We start from the raw sequence: 14,291 nt of genomic DNA on the forward strand, positions 1-14,291 counted from the left end.
CAGTGTAATCCAGGTCAGCTCATTCCCAAATTCTGAATATTACTGTAAAGCAAAGATCAGCTCAGCAATATTCAAACTCAGCTGTAATTGTTGCACTGCTTTGAGTTCCAGCTCCCTCCCTTGGAGACAGAATCAAACAGAACAAGTAAGGACGACAGGATCCCTTCTTGCTTCAGGAAACAGGGCTAACTTTGTTTACCTGTGGATCATGAAATACTTAGAGATACTTTTCTGCAAGTGAATGGAGAAACACTGAGTTAATACTGGTAGTATTGTTCAAACCTACCAGCTTCAGTTCCTTTCAGAGCACGATATCAGCCTGGTAATTTTTCTTGCCTTCCTACCTGAACAAATCCACAACACTGCTAGGGGAAAGATGCCACGTTCCTCCACTACAGCGGTTTCACTTCAACAAAAGTGATTTTTCTGAACTTTTACAGTCTATAAGAATTGCAGTAACCCACTGAAATCAATGGCTAAGTCTGACCCCGAGAATAAAATGGAGCTGAGAGAGCTTTAAGTTTCTTCTTAGTAAAAGAACTTTTATCAAAATGAAACATCATTACCTCAATGGCCCTGTGGCCATTCCAGAGGTATATAAACATTTGCTGCCTATCTGTAAGCCACTCAGTTATGAAGATCTTGATACTGTGTAAATATTTAACTACAATAGAGGATATAAATCAGAGAAAGTGATTCTGTTTCATTTCACTGGCGGCAATAAATCACAGGCTATTCAGACTACTGGGCTACACCCAAATAAATGACTGAGCTGTGAATACAGGCAGACATTACCTAAAATTTCCTGTAAAGCAAGTCCTAATTTAATCCAGAATTCATAGAGGGAAGATTAGCTGTGCCACAACTCCAAAAACCTGAAGCACTTCCAGATGTTTTTACCGTATCATCGAAGAAGGGAGAAGTTGCCAACACCCAACCTTTGGACGAGTTCTCCAGAAGATATGACCAGAAACATCTGGGGCTGCAAAAGCAGGTGCTCTTGAGTTTGGGCCCCTGGATATTAATGACAGAAGCAGCAGAGAAAAGGAGTAGCCAGTAATTCTGGTCTCATTTAATCAGATAGGACTGAGTATAATTAGAAGCAGCAGCATGATGGAGCACAAGAGACCAGTCAGTGCTTATGCAGGGGCTGATCCAGGTTTCTGTGCTGTAATGAATGTTCTGGAGCTTCCACATGAGAAACAGCCATGCTGTATGTCACTGCTCCAGAGATGCAACAGTGATGGGGGCTCCCCATCACAGCAGGGACATGAGTTCCATCAATGCACTGCAAATTGAAAGTTAAACTCTTCCAGGACTTGGCTTTTTCTATGAGAATAACAACTGCAAGTGCAGAGACTGGTGCTCAGCTGCAGCAGCCAGAGACTGAATCTCTGTCACCATTCTCCTGTGAAATGCCACTGCAATTCCTTGTCTTTGCCTTTCTGATGCACAAGGTTTGGTGCCAGCCCTGGGTCCACAAGGATGGGCCACACTTCCTCATTTCTAAGAGTCACCAATACAACTGCTTGCTTTGTCAGGACATGTTTATCCTCACATCCTCATTTCTGCCTGTCCCATCCTCTGCCATCTAAACACTTCAGCCAGGGGAACAGTTAGTGTCACCCAAGTGGCTCACAGACCCCTTCTGCAGTCTTTAAAGGGACAGCAAGGAGACAAAAGACCAGAAAATTTGAGAAAATAGAGTAGGAATGAGATGCTTCTACTGGGAAAGTGTGGGATGCTCCTGTTGACAACACATCACTGCCCCAGGGCACCTGACAGGGTCTCTACATCCCTTTTGCTTTGCTCTGGAATGGGCTCTTTAACAGAGAGAAGAGCAAGATTTGCTCATGAAAAGATAAGAAATGGGTTTATTTCTATCAGTTTAGACTTAAGGTTTATCTTCCTGCCTGCAGGATACTTCATCCCATCAGTGCCACCTGGGAGGAGGGCCCAGCTCCACAGACCCATCCCCAAGGGGAGGAAGAGGAGGGTGAGCCAGAGATCCAACAACAAGCACAAATTCTGCAAGACAGTGGGACTGCAAAGACAGCAGGTACAAGCCATACACACTTTTCTCAACTTTTCCAAGCTGTATGGCCTCACCTGGGGCTGATGACAGTGGTTTTTAATGTGAACAAGAATTCCCTCTGCCTGTCCTCTTTTCCCACTTGGCCCACAGGCAGGTACAAGTTCAACGAGTGCCTGCAAGCCCCAGTGCATACAAACGAGCCTTGTGCAGCATTATATTTTGGTTTTCTCTACCCCCCCCCTTTGGGCTCCCCTGGCTAAAGTCAAAGAAACATTGAAAGCATCCAAGTAAATCAGTCTATTGCATTTTCTCATCAGCTTAAAATGCTCTCCGTGGTGCCAAAAAAATGACAATCCGCTGAAGAACCAGGCTTGCAGGATAGTTGTATTGAAGCTATTTCTTTTTGCCTTGCCATCTCGAGAGGCCTGCTGGCAGGGAGCATATCCCCCTGCTCTCCAGTCCAGTGTGCCACACTGAGCACACAAAATTATACCCATGGCTCTGACAGAGGGTGTCCCAGCAGAAACCTGCCCCATGGACACTTGCCTCCTACCATGGTCATCCTAAAACAGGTCAAATTAAATGCACCATAATAAAATAAATCTACTCAATAAATATCATAATAAATGTCATAAGACGGGAGCCCAGACATGTTTGTGTGTTACCCACCCTGAGGGCTGAATCCATGAACCACCCTGAGCCAAAGAGCTTTGGGGTTGGGTGATCCCCATTATCTGAACAAAAAAAGCAAAGTCTGAACATCAACTCAGAGAAAGGAATTAATTGCTGAGTTGCATGTGAACAGTTTAGAAACACTTGTTTTACAGAACTCGGGGGAGATTTTAGAAGAATGGAAGAGATATAAAAAATATAACTCAAACTCTGTGATAACCTTTTTCTGGCTATTGCCTGAGTCCAAGTAAGAAGAGTTAACATGCAACGAGAGGCAGCAGTCAAGGCTGGAGTAAAGGGGAGCAATAGTGGCATGTTTTTCTTTCTTATTGATTTAATTTTCAGTGCACTCTGGAATTGGCTGTTCATTTCAGCATGGATGCACTCAGCAGTTTGTGACACACTGTGCTGCTTTGGTCTGCCAGCTGTGCTGTGCCTGCCAACATTTGTTGAGAAATAACAGGAGGTCACACATGGTGTCAAAAAAAAAAAATACCCCTGGCACAGCACATAGAAAAAAGGCATTGTATTAGTGGCAATGAATTCAGACCCACTGATGGTGGAATTAATGAAATCCATGGCTGGCACTCTCTCTGCATCCCAACGGAGGCTACAACAAACAAAGAAAATGTACTGGCCACTAGCCCATGGGGTCAGCAAACCAGCCTTGTCCAGGGCAGCTGGAAGCCCATTGCCTTCCTTGGCAGGCCCTGAAGTGGAGAATTGAATTCAAGTGCTTCCCTTGGACCTCTCTTCTCTGACTCTAAGGCAACAGGAAACCAGGAGACAGGCAAGCAAGGAGCTAAGTAATGCTCATGGAGAAAAACAGCACAGAATGGTGAGAGGAACTTGATTATTTTAGTTTAATTTTCTTGGTTTCTTAAGCTCTTTTTTATTTAGCTACAAGGGAAGGACATCTTTCCCTTTCATTCTTATTTGCCCTGGAGCCGAAACTCGTCTCCTGAGCATCAACATTCATTATTGTTCTTTTCTTTTCTTTCCTGAAGGGTTTCAAGTCCCTTTCAGGAAACCCTCAGAGGCATTTTGTCTCCCCATTCTCTTTATGCTACCCAGAGACAACTAAGGATACATACATCTCCACAAAAAGACAAAATTCCTCACAATAAAAGCAAGTATTTAGGTAGCTCATGTGCATCCTTGGACATAGGCAGCAGGTGGCTGGACAAGGCCCTGAGCAACCCAATTCCATTTTGAGGTTACCCCTTTGAGCTGAAATGTTGAGCAGAAAACCTCTGTAAGTCTCTTTCTACCTTCATATTTTCAATATTTCAGTGACTCTGAATCCACATCTGCTCAGCATCTCTTGATGTACTATCTACATGCAAATGAAACTCAGTCAGCACTCACCTGCCTTAGACTAGCCAACCTTAGCTGGAACACAACCCACCACTTGCCTTTTTCCCCTATAAAATAGGACTATGGATTCTTGCTTTTATTTTCACATTCTCTACCTTTGTCCAAATGCATTTGGGAGCAGAATCCAGAAATTGCAGCTATTCCCCAGGCATCTCAAAGCACAAAGTGTTTTGTTGATGTTTCTGCATTAACCCCAGCTGGGTGTTCTTTCCCTTTTGAAAGGATAATTTAACTCCTACTGCTGTTCAAAAATATAGTTGGGTGCACCAAGTCACACACATGCCAGTGTCAAATCTTGAAGAACCACCCACTGATCAAAAAGACACAAGTAATTCCTTTCTCCTAGGGCATTTTAATGCAACTCTTTCATGTTTAATGTTTAATGTGAGTGGAATAAGTTTGTCTCTTGCTATCCCCCATTAACACAGATCAGAGGCACCAGATGCCTACATCCAACTTAATTCTTCCCAGTTGGTCACCCAACCAGTAGGTTCAACATGGGGAAAAGACTGAGCAATTGAAAGCCTCTCCTCTCAGATAGTTTCAGTAGATAATCCTGGATGTGAGCCCCTCCTCAGACTGCATTATTCTGCAATTCCACTGTAACTCATCCCTTGTAGCAACCTGAGAAATCTGATAACAATTTTTACCATTTCAGATTTACAGATTCTCCCTAAAGCTAAGCTGAAAACAGGTGATTCTGTCATGTTGGACATTGACATTATGCCTTTGTTTTCTTTTTGGAAAAAAAAAAAGAAATCACTGGACAAAGAAAATTATGGATTTTTGCATCAAAGGCTTTGAAATAGAACATTTGCAGTTCATGTTATACCTGAACTGGAACTCAAAATCAGTAGTATCCATTACATCCCTTCTCATTTGGAAGACCAAACTGCTCACAGACAAAGGCCCTGGAAGAATCAGTTTTGCACAAAAACTCTGCTTAAGCTGAGCAAGGAGGTGGACAAAGAGACAATAATTAGTGATTTATGTATGTTCAACTGTTTCTCCATGCTCATGACCAGCCTGCAGCAGGGAAGCACTGCTCACCAGCTCCAAGGAAGCCAACTGTCTATGGCCTGCAGGTAACAAGGGACTTGCCAGATAGTACCAATGATCTGGTCTTGGGATTGAAACAGCTTTTGGAAGATGGAGGAGGCAACCATGTGTGCTGATAAAGCCAACAAACTTGGGAGCAAGGCCTTTTGTTTTCCTGCCTCTGATGCCAAGGAGAGGAGCGTGCCTGGGTCTGCACAGAGTGTTCCCACTGAACAATGTCAGACACACGCCAGTTTGGAGGTCTGTCAGTCCAGGGCCACCTCAGTGAACTCACATGGCAAGGCAGAAGGAGCACACAAAGACCAGACCAAGGTTATCACAGTCTTCCCAGAGAGGGCCAAAGCAACCATTTGTCATCATTATGTTCATTCTCCATTCTTATTTCTGTGCTCCCTAGAAAATAAAGTAATGCTTACTAAGAAATAAAAAGAAGGAAGAAACAACCTGAATACCTGAGACTGGCTAAACTGATGGAGAAGATGATGAATAACCAGCATGGATGGCAGAACTCCTATTCTTCCTTTATGAATGTTACACAACCCACTGCTTAAAATATCAGAGTCTTGATTTATTACTTGCCACAGTGTAAACAGGTTTTGATTGCTTGGCACCTCTCTTCTGTCAAAAAAAATTTTGAAGAAAGCATCCACCCATGGTGGCTCTCCATGCATGTCCTGTACAGCTGAGACTCACTTTTGCAGACCCAACCTCTATCAGACTTCTCAGCAAGGACCCTGCTGGACTGGGACTCATGTCAGCTCAGTGGAGTCTCTATACCTCCTACTAAAATACATTTGCAGGTGAAGGCCTGGAATGAGGCATGTAAGCAGTAGAGAAACAGAAACTAGAGAAAAACTAGTGGGAAAAAAAAAGGGGGAAATGCAAAGACAGAAATGACAGTATTTTACTTTTCTGTTGTGTTTTTCTATCAATTAACCTATATTTGCAGCATTTTGCACTTGTCTCTGGTTTTGCTCACTTCTCCTTAGCAGAGAAATCCCCTGGTCAGATTTGCCTCTTCACTGTAGCCTTACACAAGGTGGGAGAGTAAGAGCCCAGCACCACACAGCCCCCAGCTAAAGTGTGCCAGGGTCAAAGATGAGGGACAAGCCTTGTGTGCAAGAAGGGCAAACTGAACACACACCCTGAAACACACAGCTCCTGATTGTGCCTTCATCTCCAGCTGTTGTCCCCACACCCTGTCCGCGGTGCCTGGGAACAGGCAGGAGGGGATGGAAGGCCATCCTTGCCTCTGACAGACAGCCCTGCTGTCACAGCAAGCATTCAGCCTCTGCCTCACATCCATCATCCTGCTGGCTGAGCCTTCACCACAAACAGGGACTGCCTTGGCTCCAGAGATCTGCTCCTGTAATCCCAGCACTGAGCAGGCACTGAGGGACAGAGTCATTCCAAAAAATCACAATTCAGCATGAAGTGACACAGGAGAATGAACACATTCATGTTGCATCCTGCCATATACCACTGCAGTCAACCCTCCCCAAGCATGAATTGGGGTGTCAGAAGGTGTCCCAGGAAATAAACCAACCAATTTGGACTATTTAACCAAAGTTTTCCCACTGGGGAGATAACTTCTTCAGACTGTCCCTAAACAAATCTGATTCTCAGCCTGAGAAAGGATAACAAGCAGAGAAAATGGTACACTCAGATACTTCCAGTGCCATAAAACGAGAGGGTTGTGATCATCAGCCCACACAGGAGGAGGAGGATGGCTGTGCCAGGTTAATCCATAACCAAGGAAAAGCAAACAGAGTGGGCATGGGCACCTGTGCAGGCATGCGCATTAACTGTGCTCTCCTGGGTCTGATCATTTACACCAGCAGCCCTTGATCAGCTGCTTCCTTGTTGACTCTGGGTCTGGTTGAGTTGTTAAAGAACAGCAGAGGACACTGGAGAGTCTTCATTGTAACTGCTGAACTGAGAGCAAACAAGGAAGCTAAAGTTAATCACTTGCACTTAGATTGCCATCATGGTGCACAGCACACACCACAGATGAGCCCCCTTCCCCTGCAGGGACAGCCTTGAATGCTGTCCTGCCCCAAAAAGGAGATGCAGAATAGCAGGTCCAGGAGGTACAGGCAGTTTGGGTAGCTGGACACCATCTCAGCAGGACTGTGAGATGGTGGGGTATGAGCTCCTGTCTCAAGGGATGCAGAGGGGGGCATATGTGGCCCGAAGTTTAGAGTCCGACTAGCTGAGGGCGAAAGGCCGACGCCCCTCTGCAATTCCTGGCCAGCACCCTTCGGCGTCTGATGGCCTCGGGCTGTGCTGGCTGCGGACTGGCTTACCCCGCCGGTATTTTGGAGGAACGGAGCTGACCATTTCCCGGGGGTTAAACATCGGTTTATTGAAGGTGTTGCGGGATCCAAACAAGCAGAAACCAACCGGGGAAAAAAGTTTTTTCATAGGGGGTGAAAACAGGATTATAAAGGAGGGGGGGTGGGTACAGGCGGAACCAATCGGGAAAGGTGAGGGGATGAACTTCACAGAACTGACACTCCATGGAGACCAATAATCAAAAGGTAAAGGAGGTGTCCTGGGACCCCAGCCAACCACCATCTCCAGAGAGGAGAAGGTTCTCGAAACCTGGGAGGAGGAAGGGAGTGATTGACTGGACAGGGAGGAAACAACTTTCACTTATAAGGGAAACCAGGGGAGGAGCAATTACATATCGGCAACTATGAATAGCGGTTACTATAGCAACTTAGCTGACAGGCTAGCAGTGGCGGGAAAAACTGGGGGAACGAAACCATTTTACACATAATAGGGGAGAACAATACATAAATTGGGGGAATAACACAAGAAACTTAACAACACACTACCACAAAGGGATCACTTGAGGGAATCCACATGGATCAGGCAATAGGGCAAGCTGTCAGCCTGGTTCTTTACACCAACTTCTGACCTTGTCCCTTGGTGGCTTTACTTCTCTTCTAGTCTGATCTCTTCAGCATTCTCCTGCTGTCCATATTCCTCCCGGAAACACATCTCTCTTTCTGGGGATCAGCAAAGTGGACTGTGAAAAGTTTGCAAACACTTTACTATCTTTGTTTCTGTTTGAGGGGGAAGTTTGAAATAACTGGTCATTCACTCAGGTCAGAAGAACTGCCTGGTTCTAAGTTATTGCCCAGTAGTAAAACCCTCTGCCTTTGGGTTCTCGTTTTGCAGTCAATCATGGAAATACTAAAGAAGGAAATTTCCTCTTCTGCCACTGTGAGTTTGCCTCTGCCAACTCCACTCTCCTACTTCTGATGAGTATTAGGAGTCAGCATGATAAAAATAATAGCAAGAGTTTAGTGGCAAACATCATCTTTTGAAGAGTCCCATGAACTTCTTATCCTGTATGAAGAACCAAGATCTTGCTGGAGGTGAGAGTAAAACCAGAAGAAATGCAGCACAAAGTGTTCTGGGAGATACATCTGGTGATGGAGCCAGAGCTGCCACACCAGGAATAACACCCTCATGTCCCTGGAACAGATGAGTAATAATTCTTCTGAGCCTCTGGCTCCTGAAGGGCAGCTACACAGCTTCATTTGCACTGGTTCTGAGGAATCTCTGGCAATGAACCTTGTCTTAAAATTACATTCCTGCTTTAGAAATCAACACATCCTAACAAATCTCACCTACACTGTTAAAAACCCTCAGCTGAAGCTCCAGGGGAGTAGCTACCCTGGGCTCCAGTGCTCAAGTGAATCCTCAGCCATCTGGCCTTCCCCAAGTCCTTGAAACACAGCTGCTAAATGTTTCTTGGGCTTTACAAACACTGTGTACTCCATGGAAATCAGATATGAAAGATCAGTTAAGAGACAATTGATTTTAAACTTGCACCTCCATTCCCTCCTGCTGGATGTGCTCAGACACAGCCCACTGCTGGTTTTGTCTGTGTAGAAGTAAAGTTGGGGCTTTTAACTATTTTTTAAAAAATCTGCCTGGAAGGATTTGACATAAACTGTGATCAGCTTGAAGCATCACAGTACAAAACTTGATTAAAAAATAAAGTGTAAAACCTCATTTCTCATTGCCACCTTCTGGCCAGAGCAGTGTAGTGTATTCTCTCACTAAAACAAGCTGCAGTGTAGAGCACAGGAATGCAAGATGCAATGCACAAATTGCACAAGCGCAGCCCTGGTTTGGCTGCAGTATGTGCTACTCTACAGGCAGGGTATGAAATCAGATATCTGGGATTCACCATCCAGCTGGAACAGCTGCTCAAGAAGTGAATCTGTGAAAAATTATACATTTGAAAGTATTTGAAAGCAAATCTCCCTGAAACCTTTATCTGAAATGGCATTTATCCTCCAAGTTCTTTCTCAGACTCTAGTTGTATTAAAATGGTTATCAATCATTTCAACACCCTCAACATGCTTAAAGGAAAAATACTCTTTAAAAATCATTCTTTAGTTAATCTAATCTCTTCCAAACCACTGTCCTCCAGCAAACTGCAATCTTTGGGGCTAGGCTAGTACATCTATATTCAATGATCAATACTTGCAATAACAGACCATTTATTTCTGATCCAGAGGCCAAATTAGGCTTGGCACAAATGCACCACACATCTGGGAGCAGTCTGATTGCGCATCTATTGCCCCACTATCCAGAGTTACAGTCCCAGTCAGCCTGCAAGTTTATGTTTGTACACCAAATAGACACAGAAAGGAGATTGATCACTATCAAACTGATCTGACAACTGGATGGGAAGGGACTGTCCCTGTCCTTAGTTCTTTCTGCTTTGTAATAACCTGCACAAGTGAAAGATTCTTATTCTTAGCACAGAACAGTTTTCTCTGCATCATTGTGGAAGAGCATTGCTCATAATCACCTTTCCCAGTATTTTCCCATCTTGAATACATCATCCCAAACTGCTTCACCTAAAGGCCATTTAAAATATACACAAGGATCCCTCCAGATTTCCAGATAAAGAGTGCAGAGCTTTTTTCCAGCTCTCCCTGCAGAGGGGAGGACAAAGCACAAATCTGGATTCTCTCTGCTTGCCTCAACCCTTGTAGGGGAGTACCTGCCCTGTGGCCAGGAGTGACATCCCAATAGAGAAGCAGTTGTATATTTACACATGGCACACCTCTTGAATCTATAAGAATTTTGACAATTTTTGACCAATCCCTCACCTATGCTGTCTTTAGCCTTTAGTTAAACAAGTTGGAGGGTTTAATTGGAAATTTAAAATAAAATAACAAGAACAAAGTAAGTAAATAAGTTCAATCAAAGGTAATAAAATGTAGCAGGATAAAGGAATAACACCACAAGCATCATAGCAGTGGGTATTTGCAATAAGCAAGTTCCCTCCTCCTCTTGCAGAAATACACCTGAGCCAAGGAGTGCCACAGCTGCTCCAGGTGCACTGGGAGGCTCTGCCATTCTCCCCCAGAGCAGCACAGCACTGGAATTCTGCCCATGCTTGCCCAGACATTCTTCACACTGCCCTTCTTCCCTGTGCTCTCTGTAGATGTTTCAAGTCCTTCCTGTGGCGCATCAGCACGTGCTGGCAGCGAGGGGGCTGCTCATGCTGCTAATGCTGATTTTCCAAACCCTGTGCTGTCCTTATGTGCTACTATGACAGTGCTAACAGTCTTCAATGGTCTCAGCCTGGCTGCTCTTTTCCCAGCTGTGTTGCTAAACTGAGCTGCAGTTTCTTTTCACCACTTGTTTGTAATGGTTAACACCCTGATCTTTTCCTCATGTTCTTTTACCATGGCTTATTTTCAAAGACCCATTTGTTCTCTGAGCCTTGGATTTGAGAACAATATGTTGTATATTCTTGCTTTGCAAAAAAGCATCTTCATAAATCCATATTCCCTTTGGGTTCCCTCTTAATTATTTCAACTGTTCAGTAGACAAAGATGGGATTATCCAAACATATAGTTATGTTTGTTTACAGAGTCTGTTCTACTCAGTAACTATTTTAGAGCACTATTAGGATGTTGAAACCAAATCAGATTAGGACTGTCTCTTGTATATGTTTATACAGACATCAGTCTTCAATTGAAGTTTTTACCCACTAGTGCCACTGCTTTTCTGGATAAGTAATTGTATGCAAGCTCCATAAAATAACTCCTTGTTATAAGAGAAGCCTGCAGCAGCTCCTTCATGAGTACTTCCAGGAAAGGTGTCCAGATCTGCTTGAAAGCAACTCCACCTTCCAAGTCGATGATTGATGCCATTGTTACTCGTTAAAGTACTCAAATCACATCTTGGCCATCATTACAATATGGTTTTACACACAGCAAAAGCTGGGTTGCTTTGAATAAAAAATTTAGCCCTTGAATCACTTGCACTAGAAAAGGGAACAGATCATATCACCTGAATGTTCCTTTTACAGGCTGTACAGCCCATGAAGCCTGGAAGGCAATAAACAGTGATAAGGAAAACATCTGAGGGGAGCAAGTAGCAGTGAGAGACCCAGCCAAGAGTTATGGTTTTGTCTACTTATTCTCTGAGCAAACATAATACTTTTTTTCTTGTTCAGCTCTGCCATGCTAAGCTAGTTAATGGCTCATTCACAGTGAAAACATAATTCGCAACAATTAATAAAGGAGAAATGGCTTGCATAACAGCCTACACAGGACATCTTGCCAGGAGACCACTTATGAAACACCACTTATTAACACCATAATTATGACTATCGGCTGCTTGCATTGTATTGGCAGGTTTAAGCTCCTCTGCATAAATTGTGTACAAAATAATGCTGTAGGACCAGACTCCAAGCACCTAATAAATAGATCTAAAAGTTTTGGATCTGGCTCACTAGTACTATTTTGCACCACTGGTTGCTACTACACATGCTGTGTGAAGAACATATGGAAAGAAATTTCTGTGCCCTAGCTGCAAGCTGTGCTTGCAGTGGGTGCTGGCAAAATTGCAGCAAAAAAAGCAGTTGAGGTGGCTGAGATTAATTCAGTGAAACAGCTGCAGCTTTGAGGCAATCCAGGAGGCTCCTCTGAATTTATGCAAATAAACAACATTCACAGGACAGAAAGGAATCACAACAATTTAGGGTTTCCACCATGTCTTGGCAGCAGCCTGACTCATATCTGCTGTTTGGGGTTGCAGAACATTTTACACTGAGGTTGTCAAGCAGACAATTGATGGACTGTGTGGAGTCCCTGGATGCACACAGGTGGCCTGCATTAAGTGCCCATATGCTCCACAATTTCAGCTTTCAGACAGTAAAAGACTTTCAAGCAAAAAATAAAGATTAGGCAGGCTGGCCAGAGGGAAAAATAAAACAGAAGTCGGAGGAAGATGAAGCAGAAGAAAATGGGGAAAGGAAGAGAGAGATAAAGCAGCAGCTCATGAAGAATGAGCTCCCTCACAAAGCAACTCTGTCAAATATGACAGATTGGGATATTAGTGTGTTTGATGCTGAATTAAAGACTGGCATCACCGGGGATGGCTGTGCAAGCCCTGCCTGAAGGAACACAGAGTGTTCTCTCACATGTTACCAGAGCCAGCAGGACACCCTGAAACCCAGGATTCATCCCTCTCCCCGGAGAACAGCAGCCCTCAGCCTCAGTTCTCTGATCTCAGACCACTTTAACCAGCTTGTCCTGAACACTCAGCCATGACAGTTTGGATTCCAGTCGAGCAGCACAAAGTGCATGGTCTGTTGCATCTGAGGCAAGGGAGATGCTGGCAATGCAGCCCCTATTGTTTGCACAGAAAGGGCTCTGGTTTTGTTACAAAACACAATAGGTTGATTTGAAAGAATTTTTCCCCCTGAAATAACTCATGTAAATCATGTGACAAACTAGATTTTGAAACAAAAACTAGTTTTTCAAACCCCACAGCTCTTTCAAGAACTAGGAACTTGGACAATGTTGTACTCAGCACAGGTGAGGCCACACCTCAAGTGCTGTGTCCATTTCTGGGCCCTTCAATTCAGGAAGGACATTGAGGGGCTGGAGTGAATCCAAAGAAGGACAATGAGGCTGGGGCAGGGTCTGGAGCACAAATCCTGTGAGGAATGGCTGAGGGAGCTGTGGGGTGTTTAGCCTGCAGGAAAGGAGGCTCAGAGGGTCCTTATCCCTCTCTACAGCTCCCTGAAAGGAGGGTGCAGCCAGGTGGGGGTCAGGCTCTTCTAACAGGCAACCAATGACAGGATGAGAGGACATACTCTCAAGCTGCACCAGGAGACATTCAGGTTGGACATTAGGAGGAATTTTTTCACAAAAATGGTGATTAAACATTGGGATGGGCTGCCCAGCCAGGTGGTAGAGTCACTGTTCCTGGAGGTGCTTAAGCAAAGACTGGATGTGGCATTTAGTGCCATGGTCCAGTTGACATGATGGTGTTTGATCAAAGGTTGGACTTGATGATCTCAGAAATCATTTCAACTGAGTGTGGATTATGTAAATTCAAGTTTTTTCAACAAGCAGGACAGTTAAAGATTTCCCAAGGCATTCACAGAAGCAATCCTAATTCTTTATTCCAAGAGTAACCATGTCTATCTGCTAACACACCTCACCCACCTTTACACACTGCCAGTGACAACAGCATCCCCTTTACAGCAGGCTCTATTATTGGTAAATCCTGAATTCCAGCCTTCTCTGGTATGTGAGCTTATGAAAAGCAAAACAAAAGCAGCCAGAGCTTGGATATTACTCTAGTAACTATTTACATTTCAGCAGCACTTGGAATCATGACCATAACCACACAAAAGTAGGTGTTCCATATGCACTGAAAAGATAACCCTTGACAAAAAGAGTTTACAAACTTGGCATACTATGGGGTCCTGGTCACACCTATTCATCTACCACTGACATCTGCAAGGGTCACAGACCCGGCACTCTGTGCCAAGGCTGGCTGCAGTGAGTGCAGGGTCCTGCCAAGGGCCAGATTCCTGCACTGCACCCAACTCAGGAGTGTGCAGAGGAGGCAGAGGCTGAAAACAGGCTGCTGCAACTGCTCCTTCTCCAGAGCAAGGTCTGCATGGGGTGCAGGAGCAGAATATTCCTTACTCCCCCTTTTTCAGAATAGAGAGGAAGCCCTCAAAGTAAAGGCATATCTCTGATGCACTTACCCACAGTGAAAACTGCCTGGACAATTCCATGGCTTAATCAATTGATTTAGGAAATTCAACCACTGCATTGAAATCTTCTTCATTCAAGGTGCCCAG

Source organism: Zonotrichia albicollis, chromosome 9 (genome assembly GCF_047830755.1).
Source record: "Zonotrichia albicollis isolate bZonAlb1 chromosome 9, bZonAlb1.hap1, whole genome shotgun sequence".
Taxonomy (NCBI): domain Eukaryota; kingdom Metazoa; phylum Chordata; class Aves; order Passeriformes; family Passerellidae; genus Zonotrichia; species Zonotrichia albicollis.